The sequence below is a fragment of the Lathamus discolor genome, chromosome 9 (assembly GCF_037157495.1).
Source record: "Lathamus discolor isolate bLatDis1 chromosome 9, bLatDis1.hap1, whole genome shotgun sequence".
In the NCBI taxonomy this organism is placed as follows: Eukaryota; Metazoa; Chordata; class Aves; order Psittaciformes; family Psittacidae; genus Lathamus; species Lathamus discolor.
The window spans coordinates 19,434,120-19,446,813 of NC_088892.1; the positions used below are offsets into that span (position 1 = coordinate 19,434,120).

The window sequence follows — 12,694 nt, forward strand, 5'->3', positions numbered from 1 at the left end:
ATGTCGTTCTGCCAGATTCAGCACACATAGCTTTTTAAAGAGCTTTTCACTTCCTTTATTACCGTATATTCTTTCTTCATTTATTTTTGATTAATCTTTCTTAAAACTAAAAACGCTCACTGTGTTCCAGATGATAACTACAGGTTTATATAGGTGAAATCATTATTTGAATTGAACTTGAAAATCGCCTCATAATGTATCATGTTTTAATGCATAATGTTCATTTCTTTTACCACGATTTGATATCAGTAAAAGAAATGACAAATCCCTTTGGGAAACGATCCTTTGAATTTTAACTTGTCTGGACTAAGGTACAGTTTTCATAAAGTTAATATTTAAAAATACAAGAACCGTGGAACATTATAAATGAAAATGGTGTTATCCAAAGCAGGTTATCAACTTTCTTTCTGACAGTATATTTCTCCCTTCAGGTCTTCATTTCTTTTTAAGGAAAGTCCTGATAGGAAGAGACATAAGGTAATATGGACTTGTTTCATATTGGGCGCTCCTATGAATCCTGTGAACAGGAGTATACAAATAATCTGTAAATTCTATTCTGGTATGAATAAAAGAAGAAATTGTAAAATGTTAAAAACGAGGAGGTGTGATGATAAGCACCAGATAGGAGCTATGTGGCAATTAACACCTTCACATGCCTTATCTTTCTTTTTTGTGTTTAGTGAAAAGCTTGGATTCGGTAACTGACATAGTACAAATTTGAGTGGGTTATCTGTGGAAATCCAGACATTCAGCTATGGATTTGTGCTGGGTTTTTTGTTTAATCCTTGAGATTAAGTAGATGTACCACATGAGGGAGCTCTGTTCTGTTCCACACCTGGAAGAGCTCATGTAGGATTGTGCTGTAAACTGGTACTGAGTCAGATGGAGAGAAGATGCTATACAAGGATGACGAAAAGTCTAACAAGGTTGCTGAAATGCCTTTTTAAGGTATATGTTGGCTAGGGAGTGAGAGAAATTATTTTAATAATAATCTACATAGACACATCAAAATTCGATAGGAGGAAAAGCGCGTTTTGGAGATTCCGAAGAATAAAATGTTATGAACAAAAATCCATTTAAGTGCATTGAAATCTAAAGGTTTTTTGATTGTGGGTAATCGCCTGAGGGAAATTGTGCTTTCAGCCTTAAATATATATTTAAACCAATTTGTCCAGATCAGCGCAAGATCTTTTTGTAGAGAACTGTGTGCTACTGGAATGACAGTTCATTAGAGATCCATTTTCTAATTGCTGTGTATGCTTACTTTAAAATCTGAAATTAAAGGGGGTGCGCTCTCCAAATCCCTGGAGCTGCAGCATTAGATACTGAAAACTGGCATAAGACATGGCTTTATCACAGCTGTTGGTGTTGATGGAACTGCTTTTGCTCTCTCTTCTTCTCTGCTCCTGCAAGAGAAATTAACTCCCCCCAACTTTTTGAAGGGGAAGGATGTCCCTGAGAAGGTGTTCTCATGTTCTTAAAGCAGTGTGCTTGAGTATAGGAAACTTCCATTGCTGATCTGCTTTTCTGTCTGACTAGAACATTTGTCTAAGAAATATCCTGAACTGTTTGTTGGCTGAGATAGAAATTTCATTGAACCATAGAATGGTTTTGTGGGATGACTTCGCTTTCCTGACTTCTTCTTTAATCCCAGTCATTTGAGGCAGGGCTGCTTGTGTGCATATGGTGGTGAGTTCCAAGCAGATCATTGCCTAAGGAAGTTATTGATGCCAAAAATATGTAACCATATGTGGAGAGAAAAGAGGAGGGAAAGGGCGTGCACCATTTCACCCAGATCATATATGATGTTTTAGTTTTAAGCATGCAGCTGATATTCAAAATACTATTTAGGTGCAAAAATGACTAAAGATGAGTGTTATTTTTCACTTTCATTTTGTGCTTGTATTTGTAAGCATTTCATTACAACAGTTGTTTGCACTAAACAAATCTCAATTTGAATAAATATGTTCCATGCTCTTTTATCTGGTAACAAAATCATTGCTTTTGCTCCTTGATTTTGTACATCTGGGCTCTTGAAACATTGCATGATCTGAACTCTTTGAGATGTCTGCAAACAAGAAAATGAGGATTTCTGACTTGGCTTTATTAAAGGAAACCTAGAAATATGAGGAGACCCTTCTCTCTTCTCCACGTTTTACTAAGAACCTTTATCTAGATGAAGTAACCATCAGATCTACTGAGCAAAGCTTGTTGAAGCAGGGTACCACTGACAGCTCAAACATACCTCTTGTAATTAAATCCAGATGAAGTCCGGAAAAACTGCATGATCAAAGGCAAAGTGGATGTGATTGCAGTTTCTCTGAAAGATTTAGGGCACACAAAGCTGTAATTATTGTTTAAGGCATCTCATTGTGTGTTCCAAAGGTAATACAATATTTCTAGGAGTGGCTACCTTCCCGATGGCTTTGGTGATATAGGTATCAACATCTAATTTTTTTAATGCTGTTACAACATGGTTTGTCAATGCTTTGTGTTATTTGAAAGTCACACTTAATTAATTTGAATATAATATGCAAAACAAATTTTGCAGAATCATTTTGTTTGTACTAGCTTTATTTTAGCTGTTTTCTCTCTTGTTCTTATTCATCTGTGGAGATTTTAATCTAATTGTTCTCCAGGGAAGCTATACTAGAAATCCATTACTCTTGCAACATTTTATTTGATGTATTCTTGACTATCATGTCTTCTGCATTGCTTTCTAATTAATGCATGAATGGTGATTATGATTAATTTTGTGCCACCATAAAACATGAGAGATTTGAGTTTGAGAAAGCTGCAAGTACCACTCTCTGTAGGGTTTCAAATTCTTCTAAACTCCATTCTTATTTGTAGCACTTTGGTTTAAGATCTAGATGATTTCTGTTGTAAAAGGTACTAGAAAAACACCTGCATGAAGCCTGTAGGGAGCAGCTACTTTTCAGACTTCTCAGTATGGGATTCCAGGTAAAAATGTGATCCATGACTTTGAAGGATCGAAGCAAACATCTATGAATTTTGTAGAAGTATGGGAAGATAACCTGTAAAGCATTAACAAAGTGGAATAATGGACTGGAGATTTCTTTACATTCTTCTGTAATTTTATAAGATTCTCTTTGCCTTTCTTCTGTCCTGTCACCTCATATCTGTTCTAGCACTTCCATCAATTACCCCCTTGTCATACCATCATCACACTGAAGTTTGTGCTGTGGGTTAAAAAGGCTGAAGATGGCAAGGGGAGATTGTGAAACGTATAACCAATATATGCTGGTGTGAAGTGGTATCTCTACCTGTATCTGTTGCATTCTTCAGCTGCTACGTTCTTTCTCCTTCTTTTTAACAACTCTCACAACTTCCATTTCAGAACAAATGGAGCTAAATAGCACATCTCTTTCAGGAGTGGCGTTTTGCCATCTGCTTTCAAGGATGTTGTTCACATGTCAGGCAGTGGCAGTCAGTTCAGTTCTTCTTGGCATGGTTTGCAAAAGCAACTTCAAAATTCTGGTGACTTCATCAATGGACATAAGGTTTGGTTTTGCTAAGATGAAAGGTTTGTTTTGTTTCAGGGGTTCTCTAGCTGTTAGAAACTGGTTTGATTTTTCTGTCTTCTGTTGAAAATGAGAGTATGGACTTTGGAGATTTTTTCCCTGTCACATTTAAGTGGGGGGGAAAACTCAACTTCTGAGGTCATCAGCTTTATTTTTCTCTTTTGAAGCAAATTTAGGTTAATACCAAGCACTAACTTTGGATTTTTTAGATTTGTTATAAATGTTTTTATTGAAGATAGACAAGATTTTCCTTTCTTTCCAGCCTGTGGCTTTCCAAATGCTGCTTTTATGTTTTCTATTCGGGGAGCTGCATGCTCTTATTTACTTCTCAAGTTTTCTTCATTCTACCACAGGAAATTCCTAAATTGGCATTGGAAGCCTTTGAGCAGACTTTTCCAGTAGAAACCAATGTAAGAATCAGCCTGTGGAGCTCTGTTCCTTGGACTGAGTGTTTTATACAACAGGCACTTGTTTATCAGTTTTTGCCTGGAGAGTTCCTACGGGAGCTGTGGAGAAACGAGCACTGATCTTTGCATCCTGATTAACAGAAGTACAAATAAAAAGGCAGTATTGAAATGATGTTGACATAAGCTCTCTCTTGTGCATAGTCAAGTGGTGTGTGTAGAATCAATGGGAATAGTCTTTTCATTATTGAGAAGCTTGAACTCCTGAAAATTAGGAATTGATATGATTGCTTAGAGCTAGGAGTGAGTCAACATTGACAGATTCTTCTAGTGTTTCTCAAGATGGAAGTTTTATGGCCAGTTAGGGACAAGTCAGCCTCATCTTAATAAACGTGAACTCAATCATGATTCTGCACTTGAGGGAGAAGGAGCAGATGACAGCAAGTGTTATCACCTGGTGATGATCTTTCTGTGCTTCACTTTCATGAACTCAAACACTGAAATCGTGTCTGTGCACGGTGAATGCAGTTGTGCCAAATAATTCTAATAGCTAATGGCTTCTTCAGGTACTAGTGTAATGAAGGCCAGGGAATGCTGAATAGTCACTGAGAAAGAGCTATTGCAGTTCGGTTGGCTTGTTTTGTTAGGGTATTTTCCTGGGCTGTTCTGTCAAATGCTGAATGATGAGGTTATTTGCTTTGTAATGAGAAAGAAATTCGTACATGGGGCTTTTTATGGGTATTTCATTAGTGAGTCTTGAAGCTCTTTAGAAGTAAATGATTTTGTGTAAACTCATGGAATGGGGCTCCTTCTTTGGGTCTTGGTTTTTTTCGGTTCCAATTTGGGTAGAATAAGTGTATTTCAATAAAGATTCCTGCCAATTCCTTTATTATTGATATTTTCAAAGGCTTTCACCATCAGGAAGACATTAGGTATATAATTGTGATTCATAATTATCTGTGTATGCTCAAGACGTGTTGTCTTCTGCGCAGTCACAGAGATACATTATGTATCTAGTGTGAATGATGAAGTTGTCAGCATCTGTTTACATACTGATAGCAGGTGAATATAAAGCTATCAGTGCAAATGACTTATTGTTATTAAAGCTGTATTTCTGTCTTCAGCTAATATGTTCTGTTTGCGTTTCTCCAGTTCAGTTCAAAGAATGCTCCATTATGAATGAGCTTGGAGATTAGAAACTAAGAGCAGTGGTACATCCTTCATTAAAGATGATGCTATTGAATCAAACTTTCTCTTTTAGCTATAGAAAACATGTTTTAGCCTTGTTTGGTGGTTCTTTCAGACAGAATCCTGCTCTAAAATGCTATGCAAGAGTTTTGAAAAAACACTTTGGAAAACATCAAAAAATATTCTTGTTGAAGTGTATTTCTTTAATATTAGTAGTAGATAAGTGTAGTGGGGAGGGGAGAAGGGAGTGTTTTGCTGTATGAACAATGTACGGCAATGCATTAGCGAGCAGACTGCTGACGATTTTAATTTCAGGTGGATCACACCAAGGGATTACGTTATTTTCACAAATGAGTTTGAAGCGTGGGTTTGGCTCTTTTTTGTCAAGGCAGACAGTGAGTTGGCTTAAGTGCAGATAGGAAGCTAAATCAAACTCCACGCAGATACAGAAATTCAATTATTTGGTCCTTATGCTTGCCTTAGCTGAATTATTAGCATCTTGTGAAATTGTGATGATAATAAAAATACTTGGCTTTATTGAAAAACAAGTTTAAATAATAAATACTATTTGATTTGTTGAAATAATGAACTATTCAGCAAGGTAATTTTAAAACTGCATGTTTATAGTTCATAGTGAGGATTCTGACAACTGGTTTGTTCTTAGTGTTTCATGTTTCTCCTCAGCAGTTCTCAATCTGATTTAATTTTGGCATGTTTGGAGTAGGAAAAGCTATATTTGGGTAAAGTACGGTGTGTAGAACTTAACTGTGAATTTGGGATTTTTTAACGGAATGAAGTTGCATTATGTATCAAGAAACTGAGATATTATATTTTGGAGTTGAAATGGTGTATAAACGGAGTAACCAAAGCCTTGCTCATTTGGATTGCCCAGCCTCACAGGCTGAGGTTGAAATGGGCTGCTGAAGGTCATCTTGTCCACCCCCTCTGCTCTAGAGCAGGCTTGCAGAGCTGTACCCAGATGGCTTTTGAGTATCTCCAAAATTCTATAACCTCTCTGGACAACCATTTCTGGTGCTCAGCCACCCATTTAAGCTCACCTTGGCTGTTACTCAACATTTGATTCAGACCCAGAAATACAGGAGGCCAAACATGCAGTAGGTTGTGTATTTCCCTTAAAGCACCCCTAGGTATAAATGCAGAGCCCTCTGTGGAAGCTGAATCTACTAAACTGCTTTCTGATTCCTTGGCTGCTCTACCATACACTTAATTTCCTTTTGTGGCTAATTCCTTACTGCTGAGGATGTCAAGTGCTACCTATGAATAAGGTTAATTTACAAGCAGGTCTGATGATCCACACGGTGGTGAGTGGTGTCACAAATGTGTTTTAATCCAACTCTTGTATGCTTTATCTCATACATTGTAAAGGCATACAAACAGCAGTCAGCTGTTGTGTGGTTACTTACATTATTTTTTCTGCCTAATTAATTCTCCCCCAACTATGTCACTTTAGGCTCCAATGATTTTACTTTCAAGCTTTTGAATAGGCAGTTTTTCAGCACATTTATTAGCTTTTCCCACAGTGTCTGTACTAACGTATTGTGGATTGAGCTGTTTGACAATTAGTTAATTGAAGTAAAAATAGCTTATGTTTCTTCAAAAGAGAGGAATACACAGTAAAGATAGGCTGGTTTGACCCTGTTAAAATGTATATCATCTACGATGGATTAATAACAAAGCTGTAATTTTATCAAAATATCAACTATTGGTATGCTGTTGTTCCAGATATTCCAGGTGTATCTGTCCATTTAAACAGTTGTAGTGTGTATGTGTGTCTCCTGAATAATAAAGTGGCATTATGATACATGGCTGTATTCCCTCCTGCTTGAAGTACTGCTGGTGTTAATTCGAGAGTTCTGCTCAGGACAGGGGAGAAACCTTCAAACGTGTAATTTGTCATGCAAATATTAATAATCCATTTGGAATTAAACTGTATTATCTGAGACACAACATTCAGATGGAAACTGTCAATTTTCAGACAGCAAATGAGTCCTCAGGAGTTAGGAATTGCTAACAAACTCTGAATTATGTGAAGCTGTAAATTTAGTAAAGCATGAAGAATACATGTTGACATATATTTTCAGTCTTGAAGTATTTATGATTATTAGGGCTTGGGGCTTTATCGTTGTGTAATGATACAGTTCATGGGCCTCTTGCTGTCAATGCAGATTTATCAACCTGCAAGTAAAAGCTAACAAACACACATTGCCTTGACTGTTGAATCAAAAGAAAACGCACCTAAGGAGGCTGGTGTGGACAAATGTCAAGGTAATCATATAGAGATTTAGAATGAAGCCATGTTTCTGTTCTAAATGCTGCTGTGCTCTCTTTTGAGGACAGTTTCTGTCTAATCAGTATTAAGGTCAGCGCGAATAAGAAATAAAATAAGAATCCTTGATAGAGTCAGTAAAACTGAAGGTAGATGGAAAATGCATCGGTTGTCTATTTAAACAAATGCAGGTCAGGTGGCTCTGCTTTCCAGACTCCCAAAAAACCCAGGCTGATTATTTTTTACCTCCTCATTAGTGCCAATTTATATAATATGCTAAATACTTGGACTCTTTTGCTTTAGGTTTAGTATATTAATAAATGAGAACATCTTCCCCTTCGGGTCTCAGTGGGCTTTTATTTTCGTCTGTCCCTGTGGTTTTGTTCTCTGTTAGGAGTTAATCCATCTGTAGCGTAATGCCAGCTGCCTGTTTCTTAGATGGAGTTTTTTTGTGTCAGCACAAACTTGTGAGAATCAAGCATTACATGAAAAACGCTCCCAATGGAATGGTGCTTTCACCTCATTTCAGCTTCCTGTAACCAGCAGCTGGAAGGACATGACAAAACGAACTTCAGCCTATGAGATCCTTCTGGAGAGTGTTCAGAAGGTTCTGGCAGGAATCCCCTTTTTGTTCTTGTTCTGGAGGTATCAAAGACATTAACTCTGGTCTCTGTTGTTCTAATTTCCATTTTTATAGAGACCGTGTGCCCTGGGGTGGGGCCTCCCTCACTGCTGGAACACCAGTGCTTTTGTCATTATATAAGTGAATTGACAATGTTCTTTCTACTGTGGCATATTTATTGTTGACAAATGCCAAGTTGTCAGTGTTGGCTTTAATTTTCCTTGTAAATGTGTCAGTAATAGGTGCTGCCTTGGGGCAAGTGTGTTTTTTTGTGTGTTCAGGTACTTTATTAGCTATTATATAAGTAATTGATATGTTGATGTGAAATTCATAGCAGATGTAATGGTAGAAATGGTTTTTCCCTCCAGCTGATTTGAGGTCTTTAACCTTCATTTCTCCGATCTTTTTTTCTCATGTTTACGTGAAAGAAACCAGTAGAAAGCATGGAAGTACTATGGTAGTGGTACTACTAAGGACATAAAGGCTTCAATTCTGCTATTGATGGTAATTAGTGATTCTTTATCTCTGACACAATGTGGTAGCATAGTGTCATGGTAACATTTGTATCCATTGCTTGCTTAATGAAGTGGATTAATTTAGGCATTGCTCTGAAATGCCAGCAAACTGCACTCATCTGGTCATATTTCAAAGTGTAAAAAATAATTGATTTACTTACAGAAAAGATGTTTTCAGTCCTTACAGCTGGCTTTATCCAGCTGTGCTAATATTTACCTGTACTCTGCTACTGACACCATACTTCGTATTCTCACTGCGGAAATCCTTCTGGGTATCTAAACGGCTCTTCCCCCTTTTCCTTGTAGTGGTCATTGTCAAGCAAACCACAGAACTGGATGGAAGCTTAAGTTTGCAGCAGCTGTGATGCAAATGCATAAACAAAATCCTTAAATAAAATTGTGTGTGTATATATATATATGTATATATAAAGAAGTGTAGTGGTTTCCCATTCTCTCCTTTAACTGTTAAGAGTCAGGAAAAAGTATCATTAGTAGATAACCGAAATTTGGCAACAGAACTTAATAAATCACTAAGAATAATGGAAGTTAATGGTCTGAATTTACCTCTATCTTTGTAATTCGAAAGACATGAGATTTTCTGTTGTTAATTGTTTGCATTTTAATTTTCTTTGGAGAGTTCTTTAGAGATGTGCAGTGCAGAGGATTTTACTGGATTGCATGGGAAAGCATATATTAATGTTCTGGTACCAGTTACTGAGCAGTGATTTAGTTAGTTACTAATCTCAGGGCAGTATGTTAAAACCAGTGAAATAGGAGAGCACTTTCAGAGGACACCTGTGAATTTTAAACTCTTAATAACACATCGTGACACTCAGAGTGGTTTTGTGTAGCTGCCCTCTGCAGTAAGGAAACGGCTTAAAGGGCATAAACTTTACCTAAAAACCAATCAAAGAAGTATTTAAAACCTTCCAGTAAGGGTTGTATGTATAAATTTACCTAGATGGTGATTAGGTCACTGCAGTGGTGTAGTTCCTAATTGTAGTAAAGTAATAACTCTGTATATTCAGATTTACAAATCCATTTTTCTTGCTTTATGTGAACTTGGGGAGACAGGTATGGTACTGAAGATGAAATGTCTTTCCTAGTGGTGGTTCAGGGCTTTTTGGGGACAACAGTTATTTTGATGTTGTTTTGTTTGTTGTTTTGGTTTTATTTTTTTGTTTTTATGAGTAGTAGCATTTACAGGCAAGTCTTGGCTCAGTAGTTTCCTATGGCTATGAAAGAAGTGTGTATGTGAATAAAGCAATTTCTCATCGTTGAACAAATGTCCTTGCACGTAATCATAGAATCATAGAACAGTTAGGGTTGGAAAGGACCTCAAGATATCCAGTTCCAACCCCCCCCCCCCCCCCCCCCCATGGAATAGTTCTGTGATTTTCTTTTTTTGGTTTGCAATAAGAATGGAACCTTGCTCACAGTTTTTAAATGAGCACTCATAATTTAACTGAGCTCTCATTTCAGCACTCATTTCAATTTTATTAATGGGAGCGCTTGGAATTAAGCATTTCTTTTAGGCACAGTTTTGGCATTTCAGTACTGTTTTTTCATGAAGGAGCATGGGCAGGCATGGCTTTGCTTCTGTGGAGTTATAGTGACCAAGTCTTCGCGATGACTTGATGTAGTGCATTCCAAGGTGATGTTGCAAGTTAGTAGTATTTCATGAGCGTGAAGATTGTATGAAGCATATAGAGTGTGACAGTGTAACTTTGTTAATACGACATGCTATATGACTGGAAAATACTGCCTCTACAGCACTGACTTTTCTTCCAATTTAGGTATAGTTAAAGTACTTTATTGTGTCTTTGTTCAACATATTCATCTGTCTTACCGACATCCTTTTGTCTTCCAAGCCATCTGTTAATGGTATTTCCTATTGGCAGTTTGGTTCTTACTAGATAAAAACTAATAATGTTGCTATTACGGTATATGTTTCTACAGTGTTACTTCAAAATATTTAGTGGTTTCAGTAGCGGTGTTGTGTGGTTATCTCTTTCGTTTTCCTTTATAGTGTTACTGTTGTTATTTCTCATGTTGAATGTGTAGCCTGAATGGAGAATTTGACTCTGGGAGCATTGTTTCAAACAAGTGATTCCAAATCTGTAATGTTCAAAGCTTTTATCCTTTCTTTTTCACACTTTTCAGTAGTTTTTAGTATATTAATTTGGTTTTATATTCCATGAGGTTGTTTTTAAGGGAACCACAGATATAATTTGTATCATTATATACCTTCGTATTTCTTTTCCCTGTGGTAGGAGAGTTGTCCAAGACAGTAGTCTGCTAACTCTAAAGCAATTCATGTTTTCCTAAAATTTTGAGGCTCTGCTCAATAATTCAGTTACTTGCCATTATTGCCCATTTAATATATTCTTGCCATTAAACTTTCATTTCCTTTTGTACACTGAAATGTCACTGAAGACTGAACTACACCAGGTTTGTCTTACGTTGATTAAGATGAGCAATTTTGCAGTCCAAGCTTGGGATTCTAACCAAGCAGGTTAAACTTCGTTACAATAAACTGCAAGTATAGGCATTACTCTGTGTTTGCACTGGTATAAAATTATATAGGTAGATATTAGTGTCTCAAAATATTGATATTTATATGTTAAGATCCATTATACAGCTGGTTTCTACCTTTTGCCATTCTAAGCCAACATTACAAGCTAACAAAGGAATGCAGCTTTCTTTTATGCTACTGAGGCTTTAACAAAGAGGAAAGGATTACTTGGAAAATAAGTTTATTAAGAGGAAAATTTATGTTATATAAAGGTTTTGATCATACTTTTAAGAACCAGTTTTTAAATGACTACGTTGCCTTCAGTTAGACTAGGACAGTCCAATTGAAATATTAGGCCTCTATTCAATGGAAGACAATTTCAGCCTTGTTATACTTGTATGTAGCTCATGCAATGACAGCCTTTAAAGTACTAAACAGTATCCAAACACTAGAGAAATGTTATGAACAGAATATTCCCCTGAATTTCCTCTTTATTCTGCAATCTGTTGACTGTTTTCTGAAGAATCATTATAAGGTTTAGCCTCAACTCAAACATAAATGGCTCTATGATTTCTCTGTCTCCCCCTTGTTATTTTTCAGGTTGTTTCTGTTGCAGAGAGGTGGGCATCTCAGAAATACTGAGTAATTAGAAATGTGATGCAAGGCAGAGTTTCAAACGAAAGTTTTAAGTAATGGTAAAGGTTGAATCACAAATTCTGCTGTATTAATAATCAGGATCAGCGTGGAAAAGATCTGTTGCAAGTGAAAGCCACAGGGAACCAGGCTGCATGAGTTTTGTAATCTGGGTTATAACTTGTGTCTTTTGTTCTTGGGGTTTGATAAGTTCAGCACAACACTTTCATCAGCTACCGTTACACCATCAGCAGAACTAGTTTAATCCTTACTAACTGGGTTTGTTTTACAGCAGTTTGTGACTTTATGTCTTTGTGGATATAAACAACCACAACTGAAGAAAACAGCAGATTGAAAGCTTAGTTGCTTAAGGGAAAAACTAATATTTCCTTTAGTAGTTTGCACCCTTCCTGTATTTGCAAAGAATTATTCTAAAAATATGGTTTTGAAGTAGGGGGGAAAAAAGGCACGTTTTTCCGTTTAAAAGGATTATGTCAAACTTTTAATGATGACTGCTGGGATGGCATCACTCCGTTTCATTTCTAGAGTTCCATACTCCCTCCTTTAAAAAATAAGACTTCTGCTGTTGCACGGTGTTTTTCTTGCTAATAATTTCTCAAAGCTGTTTGTCAGTTAACTGGGGCAGGTGGGTGGATATTCCATTTTTATAAGTTCTGTGAAATTGCGTATTGAGAGCGTGCCCCGAATAAGTTTATCTACTACAGGAAGCCTGAGGTAGGAGCTGAGTTACGTCACTAGGCTTTTAAGAGTACACCAAGGCATCTGTAATAACAGACGAAGAAAAATGGATGTCATACTAGATAATCTTGTCACTGGTAGGTATGCAGAATGCAGATTTTACATATATGTACATCATGTAGGGGACATGGCATCACTAAAACATAGAGCCTAATTTTCAGTATGTCTTTTCATAGAACGCGTTTCACAAAGTTAATAGTTTATTAGAACAAAAATGTCTGAGATA

The 12,694-nt window shown here is 36.8% G+C and overlaps 1 protein-coding gene across 8 annotated transcripts in view; it reads left to right on the forward strand.

Moving 5' to 3' along the window:
• The window catches only part of DIAPH2 (diaphanous related formin 2), a 234,385-nt gene that overhangs the window by 121,329 nt on the left and 100,362 nt on the right, over positions 1–12,694 (forward strand). The window lies entirely within an intron of this gene.